The sequence below is a fragment of the Elgaria multicarinata genome, chromosome 9 (genome assembly GCF_023053635.1).
Source record: "Elgaria multicarinata webbii isolate HBS135686 ecotype San Diego chromosome 9, rElgMul1.1.pri, whole genome shotgun sequence".
In the NCBI taxonomy this organism is placed as follows: Eukaryota; Metazoa; Chordata; class Lepidosauria; order Squamata; family Anguidae; genus Elgaria; species Elgaria multicarinata.
The window spans coordinates 74,582,871-74,606,719 of NC_086179.1; positions in this window are offsets into that span (position 1 = coordinate 74,582,871).

A 23,849-nucleotide genomic window follows, 5' to 3' on the forward strand; every position below is an offset into this window, starting at 1 on the left:
TAATGTTGGGCATATGAAACTCATGATTCATAATCCTACAGCTTAGTAGTAATTGTTCAGAAGTTGTTTGTCAAGGGAAGAGACTGTGAGTTAGCAGACAAAGGTCTAGGACTGATTTCCAATTCTATTATAAAGTCAGGAAAGAGAACTTCCAAACATCAAAATACAACAATTATGAGTGAGAAGTGGTAGTTTTTTTTTGTTTCTCGTTTATTTATGGAATCCTAGATATGTGCTCATCACATCACAAATTGAAATGAAAGGTCAAGCTCTGATTTTTGCCCAAACACAAAAGAATTGCGACATGTCTCCATTTGAAGCACAATACAGTCACTCCTCCTTTCATTTCCAAAAGATAATGCTTTTGTTGAGTGAAACAGACCCATGGTTTTGCCAAAAGAGCTGTACAGATGTGAAAGCTGCTTGGCGTCATGCATGGGTATGCGTGGATCACCTTTGTGTTGGACTTTATCTCATACTGGCCTGATTTGTGTAGTTGTGTGGCTGCCATTAGAAGATCGCTTTTGTGGGTTCATGCTTCCAGCTGGCTGTAGAGACATTTGAATTTGTTTTCCACATGGATCACCTGGCACTGCTCTCCACAAGGAAGGCATTTTGCTTGTGCAAGTACTTACTCCACCAAATGAATGTGGAGCTCAGGACCCCCCTGGAAATGTTTCTAAGGTGTGTGTGGGTGTCTATGTGTGTGGTGTGCCTGTCTGACTGCATTTCTCTCCATTGCATCTCTTTCTGTGTGCAACTGAAAGCAATCCTTTATTAAATTGATGAAAGAATTCAGAAATTGTTCCAAATGTACTAAAAGATACAGTTCATGAGTGTTCTAGGACTTCTTTAAATGAACAATTTATACGACACTCATGACTGGCAATGACTGGTAATTTTGATGATGCCATGAGCCTCCTGTGCACCTTCCGCTCCATTTCCTGGTTTTAGTATTAAAAATAAACCTCAGAAAATCCCACTCTTCTGAATTAGGTTGGGATTTGTCAGGATTTCCTGCCATGTGCAAGTGAAGTAGCACTCTAAAATACCCACTAGCGGGCACTGTCCTATTGACCTGTATGGTTCCAGGTTTGGGTCCAGGTTACCTGCGGGATCACTTTCTCCCATACAATCCGCCCCGCACACTCAGGTTCTCTGGGAGGAATTTACTCCAGTCAACAAAAACAAAGCTGACAACCATTACCCAGAGGACCTTTTCTTCTGCTGCTCCCAGATTATGGAATGGCCTGCCGGGAGAGATTTGCCAATTTAACAGTCTTTCTGAATTTTTAAAAAAGCTATAAACTGATCTCTTCTGGCAGGCCTACCCAGTTGAATTGTAAGATGCCTTTTAATAATGTGCTGCTTTTAATAATGTATTAGTTTTATATGTTTTAATTAATTACATGTATTTTATGGTGTTTGTATTTGTGTTGTACCCCACCTCGATCCAGAGGGAAAGGCAGGTAACTATTATTATTATTATTATTATTATTATTATTATTATTATTATTGGCAATGCAGTCACTGCTCTCTTCCCTATATAACTACAGCTCATTTCAAATGAAAAAGAGAAGCAGGAAGCATAGCAATGATAGGAAATTTGATTCCCCCTTGTCTGAAAGTCCTCTTAGAACAGCAGAAGAACTAGAAGCTCACTGTACAGAGCTTGGTCTCTTCACTCTCAAACTCAACTCTACCTCCCACCATCTCTCCATAAATCAGCTGTCAGCCTCCCCCTCCACAAAGGAGCTCTGCAAGGTGGTGCAGTCAGTTGCTGGGTTCCAGGCCTAATCTACACCAAGCAGGATATTGCACTGTGAAAGCGGTATATAAAAGGAAGGAGCCACACTACTGCTTTATAGCAGTATTGAAGTGCACTGACAACTGTTGGGGTATGGTATGCCCATTAACACATACCACATACTGCTTTCATACTGCTTTCATAGTATTATATCTTGCTTGGTGTAGATATGCCATGGGCCCCAACAGTTGCCAGTGCACTTCAGTATCACTATAAAGCAGTACTGTAGATCCTGCAGTGCACTTCAATAGGGGTGTGTACGGACCCCCAGCTCCGCTTCTCTTCCAGATCCGCGATTTGCAGATTGGGCCGCTTCGCTCCGCCCCCACTCTGCCTATGTCCACTCCGCTCTGGATCTGGATTGGAGCTCCATTCCCCCCCCCCCCCACATAGGCTTGCATTAAGCTAAAAAAGTATACAACTTTTTTTCTGTTAAAGTTAGAAACCTCAAGTTCGGGCACCCCATTCACACCCCTTTCGATAGCTCCGTCAATGTGCATGTTAAAAACCTCAAACTCACCACCATGATAGCTTATCCAGGGATACACACGCACGCCCAGACTCAAGGCAGTCCCATCATCCCCTGATTTTTGGGAATTTATGAAAATCGGGCACCCCATTCACACCCCTTTCGATAGCTCCGTCAATGTGCACGTTAGAAACCTCAAACTTGCCACCATGACAGCTTATCCAGGGATACACATGCATGCCCAGACTCAAGGCAGTCCCATCATCCCCTGATTTTTTGGGAATTTATGAAAATCGGGCACCCCATTTGCAGACGTGGACTGTTCTCTGACATTTGGACAGATAAAAAGGAAGTGGGCACACTCACAGATGCCATCTAGACCCACAATCATGCCGAGGTACAAGACAATCCCATCATCCTCTGATTTTTGGTGGGGCTTAAACCTGCAGACAGCTCAATGGGGCCATTTCAAAGGAAATCCCAACATGCCATGAATTGGGGAGTAGAGATCAACCTAAATGAATCTTCTTCCACACTTGAAAAATGGATTTGGAACTTCCAAAACTCTAAGTGAGCGCAGGAAGGACTTCTCCCCTGAGTCAAAGCCAGACACAAACCATCCCTGCGAGGCGGGCAGGGGAGGAGGGAGGGAAGGCAGGCAGGCAGCAGACATTTCTGGGGGCATAAGGAAGTGAGCCAAGGATAAGCCAGTAATGCATATTAAATGGAATAAATAAATAAATAAATAAATAAATAAATAAATAAATAAACAAAGGAGGGGTGGAATTAAAAGCAGCAGTGTTGCTGAATAAACAACAAGAAGAACTTTTAAAAAAAGGCTATATCTGTCTTTTACCAGTAATAAGGGGTGGTGGTGGACGTGCCCAGATGGGGAATCATCGGCCAATTTAACTGGTCCTGTCTAAGAACCAGTCTTTTAAGAAGCAAAGCTCTCACTTCAACTCATGATAGGCGTTGCTCCACCGGGTTACTCTCTTTGGAGGGCTCTGATGGCCCTCCAAGTTCAGGAGAGAGTGAGGGCACGTCCACATGCCCTAGGGGAGCTCATCCCCTTGCACCACATCTTTTCAGTTGTTCCCCAAAGTTAGGGTGGGTAGCAGTGCTGTGTTTTCTATCTCTTATTATTGGCTTAGTATATGATTTCAGGTTGTGTTTGTGCATTTGGTAGGGCTACTGTTTTAAAAAACACTGGGAAAAGTCCGTTCAGACTAAGAAAGAGAAGTTCCCAGAATCCCAAGTTACCCGTTTTGCCTATCCCCTCCTCCAACTTTGGGATCATGTGATCATGACCGGGAGTTGACTCTGCCCCTCAGCAATCGAAAAGGTAATCTTTTTCCCCCTTTACCCTACTTTTTTAAAAATTCTAGCAAGCGAACCGCACCATGCAGAGAGCTGAGAGTAGGCTCAAAATGAGCCCCAGCCATGACTCTCTAAGCACAAGAAGTTTCAGAAAGATAGCTTCAAAAACAACACAGTTATCCCCTTTTCTTTTCCGCAATGTAATCCTATGGGCAAAATGTTTCAAAATGGCGATCGGATCGGTCCGCGGAAAGAGAAGCGCTCAGAAAATGGGCGCTTCTCTTCGCCTTGCTTCTAGGGGTCCACGGTCCGCTTCTACTCCGCCTCTGGGCAAGGTGGAGCAGGCCAATTCTGCTTCTACGCTTCTAATCAGAGCGGAGCACATCCCTATACTTCAATACTGCTATAAAGCAAAAATGTGGCTCCTGCCTTTTATATACCACTTTCATACTACTTCCATAGTGGAATATCCTGCTTGATGTAGATTAGGCTGCAGAAACAGGCTACACTTCTCCCTCTCCTCTACCCATTAGCCTAGACTGCTGTGTCACTTTTGTCTGATCATCCCTGGGGAGGTCTCAGCCTTGGCTAACCTTGGCAGAGTGAGTGAGCTCCATCCCTCTCTGCCCCTCCTCTTCTACATGGAAGCATTTTTTATGGTGCTCATTTTGCTGGGGGGATGTATTAGGACCAGAGAAGGTGAGCCATAAAAAATGTGGAAGGCCTGGCTTTTCCAGGTTGTCATAGGTTTTTGTTTTGCTGCCATGGCTCCTACCTCCACTGCTACCACCCCACTTCATTGTTTTAAGCCACACTGAGTGCTAGGAAAGCAGCATATACTGTAAATTCTTCAACAGATAGGGACATAAATTAAATAAATAATACATACATATTTTCACAGTATTAGCAGAGATAGGTGAGATTCACCCCACCCACCTATCGGATTGGAAATTAAACTGTTTCCCTAAAACAAGGGTGCACAATCTTAGGCAATGGGACTGAATCTGACTCTCTGAGGGATTTCCAGAAGGCCATTCCCCCTGGCCCCATTGCCTCCCACACCCCAGCCTCAAATCATTGGTCATTTCCCAGCTTGTGTGCAATCTTTTCCCACCATAATAAATGGTTGAAATGCCTCTCTTCCAAGGCTTAGTACTGGCAGTAAGAACGTTAAGCTGGAATATGCTGGTCTTTTTGATATCTGGGCCCTGCTTCTTTTGTCTTCAGCCCACCACTGGAATGCAGCCCCCAAGAGCTTTCCTAAAATGGAATTTGGCCTTTGGGCTGAAAGGCGTTCTGCACCCTTTCTGAACCTTTCTGAACTTGCTAACGCTCCCATGTTCCCATGACTCAAAAAACCGTTCCATACCACCCACTTCCATCCTCCACACCTTTCCCCCTTTCCCTTTGTTATGGAAAAATAACTGATTTCCCACTACTCCCTTCTCCCTTTCCCAAAATGCCACCCTTGGGTGATTTCTAAGTGATTTAGATGAGTTGAATAGACCCCTACTCCCAGGAAGGAGAGAAAAGTCCCATTTACCTATTTGGGTAAGGTCGCTTACTCAGGGATAAGGACGAGCCCCAGCCGCTGGTTAAATCAACAGGCGCTTGACACAGACACACACCTCTTATTTCCTTTCCCCATAGCTCAGTGGAAAACCAGGGAGAGAAATAAGAGGTGGGAAGCTCGCCCATCCAAAGGAATGTCAGGCACCAAGGGAGGGTGAAGCAAGAAGGTTTCTGCCACGTAGGCAAGGTGGGACAGGAATGTCCCAGGGGACATTGTGAGGGGAGGGAACCAGGGAGGGAGTGGTGGACAGGGATTAGTTAAAGACAATGGAATACGTGACAAGAAGGGCCCAGGATTCATTACTAAGGGATTCATGTGATAATGGAGTTTGCAAAGTCAATAGGGTCTCTCTCACACATCTGGGCATGTCAAGAAAACAGAGAGGAGGATCAGCTGTGACGATCTGAGCAAGCAACCAATTATTTGCATACAGTGTTCCCCCCCCCCCCCCCGCCTGTATAAAATGAAATGTAAACTTCTGTTCCGTGCCTTTTCCCTTACATGTGTACAGGGAGAGGGACCTTTGTACAAAGAGATTTTTGGTACCTGAGGTGGAAGTAAACTTTCCTTTTGAAAACCTGCATCCAGATGTTTTTTATTTGGCTCAATTGGTTCGTATTCCACAATATTTATAACACCTTTAAACAAGTATGGTAGCAGCACTCAAGCCATGAAAAAAAAGCAGGGAAGGTGGCCAGTTGGCTCTTGGGAACTGTAGTTTTATAATGGTAGCCATTATAGAAAAAGAAGCAGAATCTCCCTTTAGCAATTCCCTCAATGCACAGCCAATGATTCACAGCCCTTATGACAGAGTGCAGGACACAGAATAATGGACTCAAGATACAGGAAGTTGCTGGACATCAGGAAAAACTTCCGGACTGTTATTTATTTATTTAAAACATTTGTATCCCGCCCTATATCATTAAGATCTCAGGGCGGCATACTGTTAGAGCAGTACAAAAACAGAACCGATTACCTAGGGAGGTAGTGATCTCTCCCACCCTAGAGTCATTCAAGAGCCATCTGTCGGGGATGCTTTCATGTGGAGTCCTGCATTGAGCAGAGGTTGGACTCAATGGCTTTATAGGCCCCTTCCAACTCTACTATTCTATGATAAGGGGACTTGATTTAGGTCGGATTTCCCAGCTGATGGTATTGTGTTCAGCAAGTCAGACATAATAGCAAATCATACAGGACTATTGTGGGTATAAGAGAACCTAGGGCCAGATCTACACCAAGCAGGATATAGTACTATGAAAGCAGTATGAAAGCGGTATATGACATGTGTCAATGGGCCCCAACACTTGTCAGTGCACTTCAATACTACTATAAAGCAGTAGTGTGGCTCCTGCCTCTTATATATTGCTTTCATACCACTTTCATAGTGCAATATCCTGCTTAATGTAGTTCTGGCCTAGAATAGCCTTCTCCAACTAAGTGTCTTCCAATTGTCCTGGGCTTAAATTCCCAGAATCTTCCAATCAGCAGGGATGTTTGGAGATGCTGGAAATTCAGTCCAAAACATCTGGAGGGCACCAAACTGGCGAAAGCAGCTTTTAAGGACACCCAAACTGTATCCCATGAGGTGGTACTGTGACATTTCCAGGAAATAGAACTGTTAAAAATAATGGTGGCCTCATCTACTACAAGCAGGATATTGCACTAAGAAAGTGGTATATAAAAGGCAGGAGCCACACTATTTATTCATTTATTTATTACATTTCTATACCGCCCAATAGCCGGAGCTCTGTGGGCGGTTCACAAAAATTAAAAACATTCAAAGTATAAAACAACAGTATAAAACCATAATATAAAATAGAATATAAAAGCTCGACCAGATAAAAACAGCAGCAATGCAAAATTACAAATTTAAAACACCAAGTTAAAATTTATTTATAGACTGTTAAAATGCTGGGAGAATAAAAGGGTCTTCACCTGGCATCTAAAGGCATATAATGTAGGTGCCAAGCGAACCTCCTTAGGGAGCTCATTCCACAGCCAGGATGCCACAGCAGAGAAGGCCATCCTCCTGGTAGCCACCTGCCCCACTTCCTTTGGCAGGGGCTCACAGAGAAGGACCCCAGAGAAGGACCTTAGGGCAGGTACATCCCGTATGTACCTGCCCGGACCCAGGATGGGTCCGGGCAAGTACACACGGGAGGAGGTTTCCTTCAGATAGCCTGGCCCCAAGCCGTTTAGGGCTTTAAATGTTAATACCAGCACTTTGAATTGGGCCTGGACCTGGACTGGCAGCCAATGAAGCTGGAAAAGGACTGGCGTGATGTAGGGCCAATCTACACCAAGCAGAATATAACACTTTTAAAACGGTATGAAAATGGTATATGTAATGTGTCCTGGGCCTGAACAGTTGTCATTACCCTTATAAACCATTATAAGCAGTAGTGTAGATCCTATCGTGGTCTCGTCAGCCAGTCCCTGTTAGTAACCGTGCTACCATGTTTTGTACCAGTTGAAGTTTACGGACTGTTTTCAAAGGCAGCCCCATGTATAAAGCATTGCAGTAATCCAAACGAGACATTATCAGAGCATGGATAACTGTAGCTAGGCTGTCTCTGTCCAAATAAGGGTGCAGTTGGTATATCAGCCTAAGCTGATAAAAGGTGCTCTTTGCCACTGAGTTCACCTGTGCCTCAAGAGACAGTTCTGGATCCAAGAGCACCCACTACTTCTTTATTGAAGTGCACTGACAACTGTTGAGCCTCATTGACACATATGATATACCGCTTTCATACCACTACATCCTGCTTGGTGTGGCTCCTGCCTTTTATATACTGCTTTCATAGTGCAATATCCTGTTTGGTGTAGATGAGGCCTTAGGGTATAATCTTATGCATGTTTAGGCAGAAAGAAGTCCTACAACTCCCAGAATTCCTTAGGCCAGCCATGCTGACTCGGGCATGCTGCGGAATTGTCAGACTTTTTCTGTCTAAACATGCATAGGATTGCACCCTTATTGTATGTCGTTTAGAAGATAATTACATCAGACAAACTTGTCAACCTGCCCCCATTCAAGCTACCAATTTCTTCCCATTATCCATCTCTCCAGTCTTCCGTCCCAAAAACTTTGCTATGATTCTGACTCTGAAAATGGTGCTTTTATACTCATATAATTACTGTGATTTTCTTAGGGTTCATTGTTACCATAATGACTGTAAAAAATGCCCTTTCCTGATGTTTTCTGCTTCTCGTTATGACTAGGGTGACCATATGAAAAGGAGGACAGGGCTCCTGTATCTTTAACAGCTGCATAGAAAAGGGAATTTCAGCAGGTGTCATTTGTATATATGGAGAACCTGGTGAAATTCCCTCTTCATCACAACAGTTAAAGTGCAGGAGCTATAGTAGAGTGACCAGATTTAAAAGAGGGCAGGGCACCTGCAGCTTTAACTGTTGCGATGTAGAGGGAATTTCATGAAGTTCCCAATATATACAAATGACACCTGCTGAAATTATCTTTTCTATGCAACTGTTAAAGATACAGGAGTGATGTCCTCCTTTTCATATGGTCACCCTACGTTATCTCACAAGTCTTGGTTTGTTAAATCTTAGTTCTAATACAAATCAGGTGTTGATTGTCTATTGTGTGATTGAAGTTATAATAGAAAGCGAACCATAAATGAAAGTACAATGAGCAGGGCGGGGGGAGGGGGAAGCGATTGCCAGATTCTTAGTTGGTACAAATTGGAGAATTGCCACTCATTCTGATAGATCCGTTAACATTTACACCAGAGGAAATTGTGGTCCAGCTATTCTGTTTTTCCAATCTTTGTGAAGTTGTTGTTGACCCTTGAGAGAATAGATAAAATGCAAGTCTGAATTTAATTCTACTTTTTTTCTTCCTAGAATCTGATTTTCTTGCTTGTTCCCTCCCACCCCCATCCCCTTACTTCTGAAGACTGGGCAATATAGAAAGTGGAAGGCTTGACAGAAATACCAAAGGAAAAAATAAAATAAAATTTAAAAAACCAAGATAAGCAACTTTATCAGGGATTTCTAACAGGCAAATTTATCTAAAGTGAGAGGTAAGAGAACCAACTTAATCTGAAGCATGACTGAGTATCTCAAAGATCATAAAGTGGATGTAACAAAATTTATTATCATTCGTTCGGGAAATTCATGATCATGTGGGACAGCATTCAGAAGAGGTTAAAAATGTAGATTTGAATGTTCCCAAGATAAACACACACTTGGAGATTACATGAGAGAAATTTACTGTAGCAGAAAATCAGATTAACAATTGCAAATGTGTGAAATCTCTGAGAGTATTACCTTGCTATAAATGGAAATGGAAATTGTATTTGACACTAAGAAGTTGTAGATTGTTGAATGCTTCTGTAGACCATGCTCTATCTCGGTGGTCATAATTCGTTCAAATGACCTGCTCTGGAAGGTTATTTTCTGATTTCAGATTGAAAGGGGAATTCATTGAGTAAGATAGAGTCAATATTATCAGAACGATATAAGCAATCATTAGGTTGCTCACCTCTCATGCAGCTAAATTTAGGAATGCTTGACAAATTCAATCTTTGCAAATTGTGATATGAATGAGGTATATTCTCACCTCCCAGATTGAAATTTAGAAATCCACTATTTTTTTTAAAAAAAAAATGTTCCAACACAGTTCTTGGCTGGAAAAAAAAATCAAAATGCATTTAAATAAGAATGATAATATGCTGATAGAAAATAATACATTTAGAAATGTGTGTTTTGAAAGAAAATATGTTTAAAATGTGCTGTACATTTCTATGCAGACTTTTTAAAAACAACAACCCACAATTAATGTACAAATGGGATAAAACAGTTTTATGAGTGAACACATGACAATGTGCTCTGTGCTTGTTTACTCAGAAGGAAGTCTCATTATGTCTTTGCTAAAGGTTGTGAAGATCTCCTTCCTGGCATTCTTGACTTTTCTTGTCTCCATAGGTGTCATTCCAGAAATGTTCTTTACCTTACATTTCCTGGAAGTGCTAGGGTGTGGAGGCAGAGTATGTAATAAAGGCCCAAGTAAACATTGAGCATAATTGTCCAAAAGCCTGTTTGAAAATGGTGATGATGGTGGCGTGGAAGAGAACTCAGGTTTATGGGGGGAAACAATGGAGGGGGCAAATGGATTCATGAGTTGGTATTGGTTAGGACTTGCAAGGTTTGGGCTAGAGCAGGGGTGTAGAGGAACCCCGGGCTCACTGGGATGCAACAACAGCACTTTTTATAAGCAGGGATGATGATGTTATATGTGTCCCCTCACCTTTCCTGTTCCCTCTGAGCTTAACTGAAATTCTCACAGTAGCTCGGGGGAAACGAATATTTCCAGCAACAATATATTGTTCTCTGTTGTAATGCAAAGTCTTTTCGGGTGGCTTGGTCTTGAATGGTCTGTAAGGACACATATGCTTTACAAAAGGCTTTGTTCTGATGAAAACTGTTAGAACATGTTGGTTGATATGGATCAAGGCCTGAATTTCTGGACCTTCTTTCGGGGCATGGCTATGGTGACTTTCATGACGAACATCTACACGTCAGCCTTTACCAGTACACCACTACACCTAAATGTATCTCTTCATTTTGGCTTCCAGATGGACAAAGCTCTGAAATCAGGGCACAGTGCCCCTGAGTCTTTCCTCAGTGGCTGGTGAGGCTAAATCATGATAAATGGGTAGGATTAGAGATGAGGAGTTGCATGTGGAGAATTGGGGTGTTTCAGGGATGAGTGGTTTCTTGGGTGTTTTTTTCTCGCAAGGTCCAAAACTCTACATCTTCCATCTCAGAAGAAACTACCCAGTGGTTGAGGTGAATCCTCATTAACCAGCTTCATTACCCTGCAGTTTACACAAATAGAAGGGGAATCTATGAAGAAAGTTCTTTCTTTTACTATATTTCAAACTTACTTTTTGATCCTGTTCACATGACATGCTAAGCCATGGTGGTTAAGCATTTTGAGGTAAACATGATGGCTCAGCATGTTGTGACATTGCATGAACTGTGACTTAGTGTGTTGTATGACCCATTCCTAACCATGGTGGCTACAAAAACACATTTCAAACACTTTCACTAAACATTTGCTGCAAAAGGGTTAGTATCCTAACCATGGCTTAGTGTGTTGTCTGGACAGGCCCATTCAGATTAAAATTGCCTCACAGTACAGTTTACAGAAATTGAACATTCAGTTTTGGTGGCAGGCACTGTACATCCCACAGGACCTGCTCTCAGGCTTACAAACTAAATCACAAAACCAATAAGTGGAAGGTGAATTGATTGCCCAGGTAGAGGAAGGATATTATTTTAATAATATCAGGATGAAGTTGTGAGTTCTAAATAGCCATTTTTGTCCAGGCTGATCTTTCCTGGTTGGTGTTTTTGATTGGATAGAAGTAGTGCAAGAAGTACCTGCTGGCATTTATTCTTCTGGATAGCTGCAGTGTTCCCCAAGAACACGTCTGCAGTCTCAGGGCAACCAGCAGTTGGACTAAACATGAGATGAGAACAGAGAATTATACGTTATACGTGGGGCTGCCTTTGAAAATGGTCCGGAAGCTTCAGCTGGTACAAAACAGGGCAGCACATTTACTAACAGGGACTGGCCGACGAGAACACATTACGCCAGTCCTTTTACAACTTCATTGGCTGCCAGTCCAGGTCCGGGCCCGATTCAAAGTGCTGGTATTGACATTTAAAGCCCTAAACGGTTTGGGGCCAGTTTCTTTGAAGGAACGCCTCCTCTCATATGTACCTGCCCGGACCTTAAGATCATCTAAGGGGCCCTTCTCCGTGAGCCCCTGCCAAAGGAAGTGAGGCAGGTGGCTACTAGGAGGAGGGCTTTCTCTGCTGTGACACCCCAGTTGTGGAACGAGCTCCCCAGAGAGGTCCGCCTGGCGTCTACACTGTACTCCTTTCGTCGCCAGCTGAAGACCTTTTTATTAACTCAGTATTTTAACACTTAATTTTAACTAAAATTTAAATTTTACTGTTTTAACTCTGTATTTTAATCTTATACCAATTTTGCTGCGTGGTTTTATCCTGGTTGTGCTTTTTATACTGTATTTTGTATTTGTGCTTTTAACCTGTTGGTTGTTTTATTGTGGTTTTAATTTTTGTGTACCGCCCAGAGAGCTTCGGCTATTGGGCAGTATAAAAATGTAATAAATAAATAAATAAATAAATATTTGTTTGTTTGTTCGGAAAGATATAAATCATTTAAGAACTTTGAAGGGCATTGTGATATTTAAGGGTCCTCTGCAAGGCTCTGTCCCCTAAAGGACATTGAGTAAGTCAGCCAGTTCACTGAGTCCAGACTTTCCCTAAAATTTCCCCTAAGTAATCTACTCAAACCACCTACTGAGGCCTTAGCTAGACCTACCATTTAGCCAGCAACAGAGGAGGGAAGATCCCACGATGTGTTTATAGTGAGATCCCTCCTCTGTTTACATGTGATGAGCAACGACTTCAGAAGGAGAGGTGTCGTGCCCACCATTTTTTTTTAAAAAAAATTAAAGCGACAGCAGCGCACAAACGCTCATACACTACAGGTAAGTGGTTTTATAAAATTTAAATTAGTTCTCCTGCTCCCCCACTCTACCCTCAATGGGCGCAGTGGCTCCCAGCTCCTTGCGAGGAATTGTGCGGAGCCAGGTCAACCTGTGGCACCCGGCCACACATTCCACAGTCTCAGGCTCAGCCCAGGACTGTGGAAGAACCAGGGCCAAAGGGGAGGGTGAGATCCTGGGGCAAGGGAGGGATGATCCCTCCCTGATCCCAGGATCCCCTGTGCATCATGTGGATGCACAGGGAGGATCCTGGGGATCACCCTGGGATTTTGCCCAGTCTAGCTATTATTTATTTATTTATTTATTTATTACATTTTTATACCGCCCAAAAGCTCTCTGGGTGGTTCACAACCTATGGCCTGAGTTACAGAGAGTAATATAGCTTAATCTACATCAAGCAGGATATTGCACTATGAAAGCAGTAGGAGCCACACAAAGCAGGATATAGAGGTATGAAAGTGTTTATGGTGTGTCAATGGGCCCCAACAGTTGTCAGTGCACCTCAATACCACTATAAAGCAGTAGTGTGGCTCCTGCTTTTTATATACTGCTTTCATACCACTTTCATACCGCAATATCCTGCTTTGTGTACATTTGGCCTAAGACTCTCTTTCTGTAGGCTTAACAGTGTATATCAGAGGTAGCATGTGGGGTGAGATGTGTTACTCCTAGAATCTACCCAGAACAGGATTTAGAAGATAGTTAAATCAGTAAACGTATATTTGTTCATGGAACATGACATGGAGAACAAGTAGTCATTTGATAAAGAATAAGAAATAATTGTCCTATCTGATACCCTAACCCAACATAACTGTCACCCCTTTTCAACAGCTGTCCTAACCACCCACCTTACCTGGGTCTTTTCTCTCTCTGCCTCTCTGATTCAAGTAACTCTTTTCTCTCTCTCTCCTATCTTTATCTCTCTTAGGGGTGTGATCCGCTCTGATTAGGAGCGTAGAAGCAGTAGCGGATTGGCCTGCTCCGCCTTACCCAGAGGCGGAGTAGGAGCGGACCGCAGACCCCTAGAAGCAAGGCGAAGAGAAGCGACCATTTTTCGGAGCTCCTAGTTCAGGCGGAGCGCTCCGGTCGCCATCTTGAAAACATTTCGCCATAGGATTGCATTGCGGCAAATAATCGCGGATAACTACGTTCTTTTTGAAGCTATCGTTCTGGAAATTCTTGTGCTCAGAGAGTCGTGAATGAGGGTCATTTTGAGACCACTCTCACCTCTCTGCGTCGTGCGGGTCGCGTGCTATATTTTTTTGAAAATCGGGTCAACCGCGCGGCTCAAACGGCGTTTTCGGCTTTTCGCCCATAGGATTGCATTGCGGGAAAGACTCGGGCATAACTGGGTTGGTTTTTAAGCTATCGTTCAGAAAATTCTTGTGCACAGAGAGTCGTGGATGGGGGTCATTTTGAGACTACTCTCAACTTTCTGCGTCGTGCGGGTCGCGCGCTAGAAGTTTTTAAAAAATCGGCGGGAAAAATACCTTTTTCAAAGAGCTGAGGGGCAGAGTCAGCTCCCGGTCATGATCACATGATCCCAAAGTTAGAGGAGGGCATAGGCAAAATGGGTAACTTGGGATTCTGGGAAACTTCTCTTTCTTCATCTGAACGGACTTTTCCCAGTGTTTTTTAAAACAGTAGCCCCACCAAATGCACAAACACAACCTGAAATCATATACTAAGCCAAGAATAAGAGATAGAAACACAGCACTGCTACCCACCCTAACTTTGGGGAACAACTGAAAAGATGTGGTGCAAGGGGATGAGCTCCCCTAGGGCATCTCATCGTGGACGTGCCCCCACTCTCTCCTGCACTGGAAGGCCATTAGAGCCTTCCAAAGAGAGTAAAACGGTGGAGCAATGCCTATCATGAGTCGAAGTGAGCGTTTACTTCTTAGTGGTGGAGCGATGCCTGTTATGAGTTGAAGTGAGCGTTTACTTCTTAATCTCAGAGCTGTTGGTGGCTGTCTTGAGTTGAACTGGCAGCTGCTTCCCCCTCCCCCGGGCACGTCCCCCTATTGCTGGTAAAAGACAGATATAGCCTTTTTTTAAAAAAGTTCTTCTTTCTGTTTATTGAGCAACACTGCTGCTTTTAATTCCACCCCTCCTTTGTTTATTTATTGATTTATTCCATTTTATATGCATTACTGGCTTATCCTTGGCTCACTTCCTTATGCCCCCAGAAATGCCAGCTGCATGCCTGCCTGCCTTCCCTCCCTCCTCCCCTGCCCACCTCGCAGGGATGTTGTGTGTGTGTGGCTTTGACTCAGGGGAGAAGTCCTTCCTGCGCTCACTTGGAGTTTTGGAAGTTCCAAATTTTGCAGGTTTAAGCCCCGCCAAAAAACAGGGGATGATGGGACTGCCTTGGATAAGCTGTCATGGTGGTGAGTTTGAGGTTTTTTTTTAACGTGCAAAATTGACGGAGCTATGGAAAGGGGTGTTGAATTTTCATAAATTCCCCAAAAATCAGGGGATGATGGGACTGCCGTGAGTCTTGGCGTGCGTATGTATCCCTGGATAAGCTTTCATGGTGGCGTGTTTGAGGTTTCTAACGTGCAAATTGACGGAGCTATGGAAAGGGGTGTGAATGGGGTGCCCGATTTTCAAAAATTCCCCAAAATTCAGGGGATGATGGGATTGCTTTGAAACTTGGCGTGCGTGTGTATACCCCCATGAGGTGTCATGGTGCCAAACGTGAGGTTTCTAACTTGAACAGAAAAAAAGTTGTATAATTTTTTAGCTTTCAATGCAAGCCTATGGGGGGGGGGAAACGGAGCTCCGGATCCGGATCCGGAGCTCCGAGCGGAGCGGAGCGGAAGTGGGCGGGGACGGGGCGGAGCGGCCCGATCCAGAAAATGGCGGATCTGCAAGTGAAGCGGAGCGGGGGGTCCGTGCACACCCCTAATCTCTCTTTCTTAAGTGACTGTACTCATCTGTTACTCATTCTACATCCACCCATCCTGTCACATTCCCTGTTATCAATCATTCTTCTTGTCATTCCTCTGTTAATGGTATGCTATTGACAGTCAACTGGTTTAGACCATGGTAGCCATACAGCCTCTAAAATTGTGTTGATGGAGCTGCTATATTAGCTGAATTATGGACATGGGCATTCATTATATTTACATATAGAATCATAGAATAGCAGAGTTGGAAGGGTCCTACAAGGCCATCGAGTCCAACCCCCTGCTCAATGCAGGAATCCACCCTAAAGTTTGCTACATTGCGTTGCCACCTCACCTAGAGAGGACCTGTTTGTTTGTTTGTTTGTTTTAAAGGAACAAGCCACCTGTGGATAATCCCTTAGTCATATACAGAAAGGGGAAACAGTATTCCAGTGCATTCTCTTGATGAGCAGCTGCTGTATTGAACAATATAATTGAAAATTCCTTACCAGAAGAATAAATTGTCCTTTCTTAAGAAATGATTTTTAAATTTTTTTTCATGCACATTAAGTTTTGACAGGGGGGAAATGTAAATACGCCTCCTCCAAAATAAAATACAACTTGTAGCCAAAGGGAAGATAAGTTATCTTAGCATGATTTCAATTGTTGACATGAATGTGAAATAGATGGACTAATTCACACTCAACAAGAATGAATTCTTAAAGGAAATCAATGAGTTTTAACTGTAAGCAGTAAACACATGTTTCAGTACTTTGGGAGCAAAACCTGAGTGGGCACCATAAATTAATTTAATGTTTAGTTCGTTACAAAATTAAATTGAAACTTCGTACCAAAAACAAAACAAAACAAGAACAAAACAAAACCCAAGTATTGCGGTTAGTCCTTGTAACGGTTCCAAGCGTTCTAAATGCAGATAAGGCACTTGCCAATTTTTGTGAAAGTGCCAGATGTAGGGTTTTAGTGCCCAATCAGCATCTTGTGGTCTAAAAGCAACAGCTTGCTTTTTCCAGGGAGATTCTATAAGGCATGTTTTGTAGCCAATTCCATCAAAATCCTGCAGCATCAGAAATGAGGTAGAAATGATAAATATAGACAACAGGAGGGGGTGTGGGCTACTATGTACAGCACCATGTACATTCATAGTGCTATATAAATAAATAAATAAATAAATAAATAAATAAATACATAAACCCTCCCAAAACTGCAGTGCCAGCAGCCATTTGTCTCCTCAAGCCTGCCCCGTGCCGTGTGTTTCTGCACTACTTGGATCCGCCTGCAGTAGTGCTCACTGGCTCAACCTGAACCCAGGCCACCACTATCAGATGGACAAACAATGTGGTGACCTTGGGGGAAATGGAAAAAAATGCATTAAAACCACATGGCAAAAAAGGACAGTTTGGGGGCGGGGGGTAAAAGCCCAATGTGGCTGTGAGTTGGCGGCTGTGTCATATAAGCAACGCATCACCGCTGCACAGCCACAACAGGTGAAATAGACTGTATAGAGATAACCCAGTACTCACCCAGTAGAATGCTTTATGCCAGGTATGAGGAAAGTTTGGTCCTTTTGATATTATTGGACTAAAACACCCATTGTCCCAAACCCTTTACTAAGCTGACTAGGGCCTAAAGCCAACAAAATCTGGTGGTGGGGGGGGGGGGAGATGATCCCCATCACTGTTTTGACAATGTCATGATTTCTATTCTCTGCACACTGAGGCAGTGTAAATTCAGGAGATATTTGGATAAAAGGAGGGAAAGATCCTTGTCTAGCACTGTGATAATGGGAATACGTTCTGGCCTTTCTTTGTATTGCTACTGACTGTGGTCTTGTTTACATGACTAATAAACCAGAATGTTTAGATTAGTTTCTCATTGATAAACCAGAAGCTGAAACAAGCTAAGAGGTGCTAGTGAGAAGTGACTGCAACAAGCCTGTAGTCCATTTTATTCCATGGCTAATGTTTGCAAGGTAATAATATTTTATACCAAAAACATAAAAACAACGGTATAAAAACAACAGTATCCATTTAAAAACAAAAAGTTCTGGGCAAAAGTTTCAAAGTACAGCAAAAGATACAAAAGTAGAAGTGAGTGAAGTTGATTTCAGATGCATTTAATATCTTACTTGTTCTTTATTTCAGTGATTTTAACATTAAGATGTCATGTAGAACATGTTTGTCTTAATTGTGTGCTGTGAAATCAGACGTGACCAAGGCTATGTTTGGGTGGGCACGCCCCTTTTGGGGGCTGGACACACACCCCTGGGGTGTACATATTGGTGGGCATGCCCCTGTGGAGGCTGGACATGTTTTCCTCCTTTTTGGTTTCCAAAATATGGTCACCCTCCCCATTCTTTTTTCCCTGTGTGCAATGCCTTTTCTTTCTTTTTTTAGATTATAAGCCTGCGGGCCAGGGTTGTCTTGTTTAATTGATATTATGTAAGCCATTCTGGGTGCTTTTCTGGATGAGGAGGGGCATAAAAATACTTCAAATAAATAAAATAAAAATAATAAAAATAATAAAATTTAAACATGCATTTATTTATTGTATTTATAGTTTCCCCCCAAAATGGATGTTTTCTGGGCAAATTTCTAGAGCTAAAAGAATAAAATACCAAACAAACAAACAGCACAGGGATGTAAAATACTTTTTTTAAAAAAGGAAAAAAACATTTAAACAAGAAACTCTGAAATGACTGGCTGTAAAGGAAGTCCTTCGCCTGATGCAAAAAGATAACAACGTAGTAGGGGCCAGGCATCCATCCTTCAGGAGAGTATTCCATGAATGAGTTGCCAAAACTGACAAGGCCTCCTCTCTTGTAGTCTTCTGCCAAACTTCCTTCTGCAGAAGTGTCAACTAAAATATTGCTTTGTCCAGAAAAAGTTCCAAACATCTAAGAAATAAAGATTTAACTTTGAGAGCGGGACTCATTAATAAAGAATAGTGATATAGACATGTCCTCTTGAACTAGATGTCAGTATTCGGTTTTGCTGTTTCCCTATGATAAAGCTGTTACAAAAGTGATGCTAATAACTATGTTTATACATCCTTAACTACAGCCGAACAGAGTTTGAGGCAATCAGGGTACCTGGATACGGGGTTAGGTATCTTTTCTATGCCTGTTAAATCCCTAAATAATAAGAGCAATTCATATAAACAGCTTTGCCGTGAAGTTATTGTAGCAGCTGAAAGCCGAAGTGAAGAATGCAGCTTATTTTTATGTAAATTAAGCAATGTTCTGCCAAAAAATTTGGAAGGTTGTGTCTTGTGTCTTTATCTTTGTTCCACAACAGCTGTTGTTTCCAGCAAACTTGAAAATAAATGAATAAGAGGGTCAAACGAACAGAAACTTAATCTGAAGACGGTTTCTTTTTTTAAGAAATGCTTTTACAAATTATACCAAGACCCATCCCTATCTAGCCCCTATGCTGACACAGACCATCTACTTCCGAAGGTTAAAAGAGGCAGCGCCAATCAGGGAGGGATTGCCTGAGAACTTTTTGACACAGAAAGCAAAGCAGGTTTGTGGCAATATCCACTCTGTGTAAAACTAATGGAAACAGCATTCCGAGGCAATTTACTTTACGAAAACATCTGAGCTGAATTGATGCGCGCACAGTACATGAAATTCTAATTTCAAAGGGCTTGGGAAATATCAAGCACAAGTCTGCGATGGCTTTAAAGAAGATAGGAAAACATTGCCTCACTGTTCTCTAAGGACTGTTTTAAAGGCAATTAAGACCTGTGAAAACAGACTTTGGAGATGCCCACAAAAATTGCAAGCTTCGAAGTTATGGGGAAAACAATAACATATGCCCTATAAAGGAGCAGATTTGCTTTTGCACTTCATGCTTTGGCCAACCATTTCAGGCAGCAAGGGACGCTTGAAGGTCAACCTTACAAAGGCCTGTTCCTATGGGAGGACTGCCTCTGAAATGTTGTCCATCATACCATCCCTAATGAAGAAGTGTGCAAGATAGGTAGATACCTAAAGTTATGTAGGATGACTGTATGGAAAGGAAAACAGGGCTTCTGAATTTTTAACAGTCGTATAGAAAAGGGAATTTCAGCTGGTGTCATTTGTGTGTATGCAGCACCTGGTGAAATGCCCTCTTCATCACAATGGTTATAGCTGCAGGAGCCCTGCCCTCCTGACCAGATACAAAGAAGGCAGAGCTCCTGCAGCTTTAACTGTTGTGATGAAGAGGGCATTTCACCAGGTGCTGCACGCATACAAATAACACATGATGAAATTGCCTTTTCAGTACAACTGTTAAAGATACAGGAGCCCTGTCCTCCTTTTCATATGATCACCCTAAAGTTATGTGTGCCTTGGATAGTGCACAAAAAGCCATCATGTGAGAGAATGACAGAGTGAAAGGCACCTGCTATTAGATGACACCTTTGCCAAGAGTAATCTGCCCTTCCCTTGGTGTCCTGGTATATGGGAAGGAAGAGGAAAGAAGAGAAAAGGGATGACCACCCATTTTGGGCTCCAGCCCTACCCACCATGATCATTACCCTGCCCACTGCTGGCACATGGCCTCCAATGGATTACCCACAAGACAATGCAGCCATCAACAGAAATGCAGCCACATCACATACTTTTGAACCAGGATACGTAAGACTTATGTGGCATGTGGGTCCAGGAGGTTGTAAATGCCTCCTTGAGAGAGGGAGTGGTGCCGGCCTCTTTAAAAGAGGCGGTAATTAGACCACTCCTGAAGAAGCCTAATCTGGACCCGGAAGATGTTAACAACTACAGGCCGGTGGCTAATATCCCTTTCCTGGGCAAGGTGCTTGAGCGGGTGGTTGCAGGACAACTCCAGGCACTCTTGAATGAAACGGATTATCTAGATCCATTTCAATCGGGTTTCAGGCCTGGTTTTGGAACAGAAACTGCCTTGGTCGCCCTGTGGGATGACCTCTGTCGGGAGAGAGACAGGGGGAGTGCGACCCTGTTGGTTCTCCTAGACCTCTCAGCGGCCTTCGATACCATCGACCATGGTATCCTTCTGGATAGGTTGTCTGAGCTGGGAGTTGGAGGTACTGCGTTGCAGTGGTTCCGCTCCTACTTGGATGGCCGATTCCAGAAGGTGGTGCTGGGGGATTATTGCTCTGTGCCGTGGCTCCTAAGCCATGGGGTTCCGCAGGGCTCTATTTTATCCCCTATGCTGTTTAACATATACATGAAGCCGCTGGGGGAGGTTATCCGGAGATGTGGACTGAGGTGTCATCAATATGCGGATGACACCCAGCTCTACCTTTCCTTTTCATCAAACCCAGGTGAGGCAGTGACTGTTCTGAACCAGTGCCTGGGCACGGTAATGGACTGGATGAGGGCTAACAAACTGAGACTCAATCCAGACAAGACGGAGGTACTGTTAGCGGGTGGTTCATTTGTCCGGCGAGGTGATGTTTGCCCTGTCCTGGACGGGGTTGCACTCTCCCTAAAGGATCGGGTCCGTAGTTTGGGGGTGCTCTTCGATCCAGAACTGTCACTTGAGGCACAGGTGAACTCAGTGGCAAAGAGCACCTTTTATCAGCTTAGGCTGATATACCAACTGCGCCCTTATCTGGACAGTGATAGCCTAGCTACAGTTATCCATGCTCTGATAACCTCTCGTTTGGATTACTGCAATGCGTTATACGTGGGGCTGCCTTTGAAAACGGTCCGGAAGCTTCAGCTGGTACAAAACAGGGCAGCCCGTTTACTAACAGGGACTGGCTGGCGAGATCACATTACGCCAGTCCTTTTACAACTTCATTGGCTGCCAGTCCAGGTCCGGGCCCGATTCAAAGTGCTGGTATTGACATTTAAAGCCCTAAACGGTTTGGGGCCAGGTTATTTGAAGGAACGCCTCCTCCCATATGTACCTACCCGGACCTTAAGATCATCTACAGGGGCCCTTCTCCGTGAGCCCCTGCCAAAGGAAGTGAGGCAGGTGGCTACTAGGAGGAGGGCTTTCTCCGCTGTGGCACCCCGGTTGTGGAATGAGCTCCCCAGAGAGGTCCGCCTGGCGCCTACACTGTACTCCTTTCGTCGCCAGCTGAAGACCTTTTTATTCACTCAGTATTGTAACACTTAATTTTAACTTAAATTTAAATTATACTGTTTTAACTCTGTATTTTAACCTTATATCAATTTTGCTGCGTGGTTTTATCCTGGTTGTGCTTTTTATATTGTATTTTGTATTTGTATTTTTAACTTGTTGGTTGTTTTATGATGATTTTAATTTTTGTGAACCGCCCAGAGAGCTTCGGCTATTGGGCGGTATAAAAATGTAAAAAAAAAAAAAAAAAAAAAAAAATGTTGTTAGGGGAATGTGGCCTTTGTGAATTCCGACTTCACCCAACCTGATCATCTTCTGAACTAATGTGCAGATCAGAATGCATTTATCCAACTCTGCTACAGTTGTGGATTTTCTGCCATTGTTCTTGCCTCAAACTATATATCAAAGTAAGAGTTAAAAGGAAAGTCTATTTAGGAATGCATATTTAAAAGAAGCACAGTTTTGTGCAGATTAAAAAAAATGCAGATAAAGGTGGAAATGGGACAAAAGTGGACGTAAGGGTAACACTTGGAATGGGACATGGAATGGAACAGACTGATCTGGCTGTTCCTAATAACTATGGTAGCACCATTAGAACACTGAAGTAAGAAATGTTCCAAATCATGTTGCCTGCACACGTCTCCTAAAATACTCTAATGCTGGGGCTGAGGATTTAAAAGAAAAAGAGTGTAGATTCCTATTAAGTATTTTCTTAATGCTTAGTTGTATATTGCAGAAGCAAATTGAGTGGGCTATCCAAATAATTGCTTTTGTCATTAAAAGCAACACATAACCAAACACTAGGAAAGCAGAATACAATTCCCAGTCCCCACAAATAGTACTTACAACTATTCTAATTTAATTTAGCTTCATCTTTATATAACGTACAACCGAGAACAGAAATTGCACACACTGTACCATCTTTGCAGGAATGAATGGAGAACCACGGCGTGATTCATTTATAAAATATATAGTTCAATTTTCTTTTAGATTACACATGCTGGATAGAATTGATTGTAGTTTGCATAAGGCATCAAGGGACTGAAGGATTGTGCGTAAGGTTTAATTTTCCTTGCAGGTAGAAATCAGGCATAATTCTAATGAAGTCAATAGACTTATTATAGAGAGGGAACTGGCTTAGCTAAGGGTGGAATTAAGCCTACTGAGTATTAAATGGTGGAAGGTTTGTTCCCAAGGGGTGTTTTTCTTGAATAAGATAAAGAACATGGAAAGCCACTATCCATCTATTCTGCCAATCTGTCACCATCTGCCTAGCTTTCAACATATAATGGACGGCAATCCAACGACAAACAGACACAATTTCTATAGAGTCGGAAGAAACCATGGGGATCACCGAGTTCAACCTCTGCAATGCAGGATCTGCAATGCTGGATGCAGCCGGTATGACTTTGGTTTCCTGTTAAATCCAATTTTAAAACTAGCCCAGCTTTATGAGTATTTGAAGGGGCATCAAATCCATACAGGCAAACTAGGCAGTCGCTAGGGATGTATGGATAATGTAAAATCCATTCTGGTGTTTTGTTGTTTGTCAGGTGCCTCTTGTTTCATCGTCCACCCATCAACGGGATCAGATTTTTTTTCCTGAATTTGCACAACAGCGAATGTATGGACATTTGCATTTGTGCAAATTTGCACATACGAAATGTTTAAATTCCCCCCAAATGCACATTTTCATGCTTTATCCTGTGGGGGAAATGCATATTTTGGGGGGTGCACATATCTTTCTAGGACAAATTTGTGCAAAATTTCTGAAGGTTAAAAAAGCATTCCACAAGTTCACAAGAATCTGCCTGAGCAGGGTGTGTGAGTATGCTCAGCTGTAGAATCCATGGGTCGGATTCTTAGAAATACAAACTCATTTTGTTCCATTCTGGATGGAAGTTAAGTGGGGCACCAAATTTGAGGAAAAAATAAAAATTGGGAAAAAATACAATAACAAAGATGACATTATTTCAATTTCCAGATGCATACAGAGGGAATATGACCAAGGCCGTGGAGGTGAGCGACGAACCGACTGGGATGGTGGGGCTAAGTCAGGCCACCCACCTGCCTGCCTGTCTACATTTAGGACCCAGTTACCCTTCAGGCAATGTGTAATGTTCTGCTGCTGCTCCCAATTGGAGGCACGG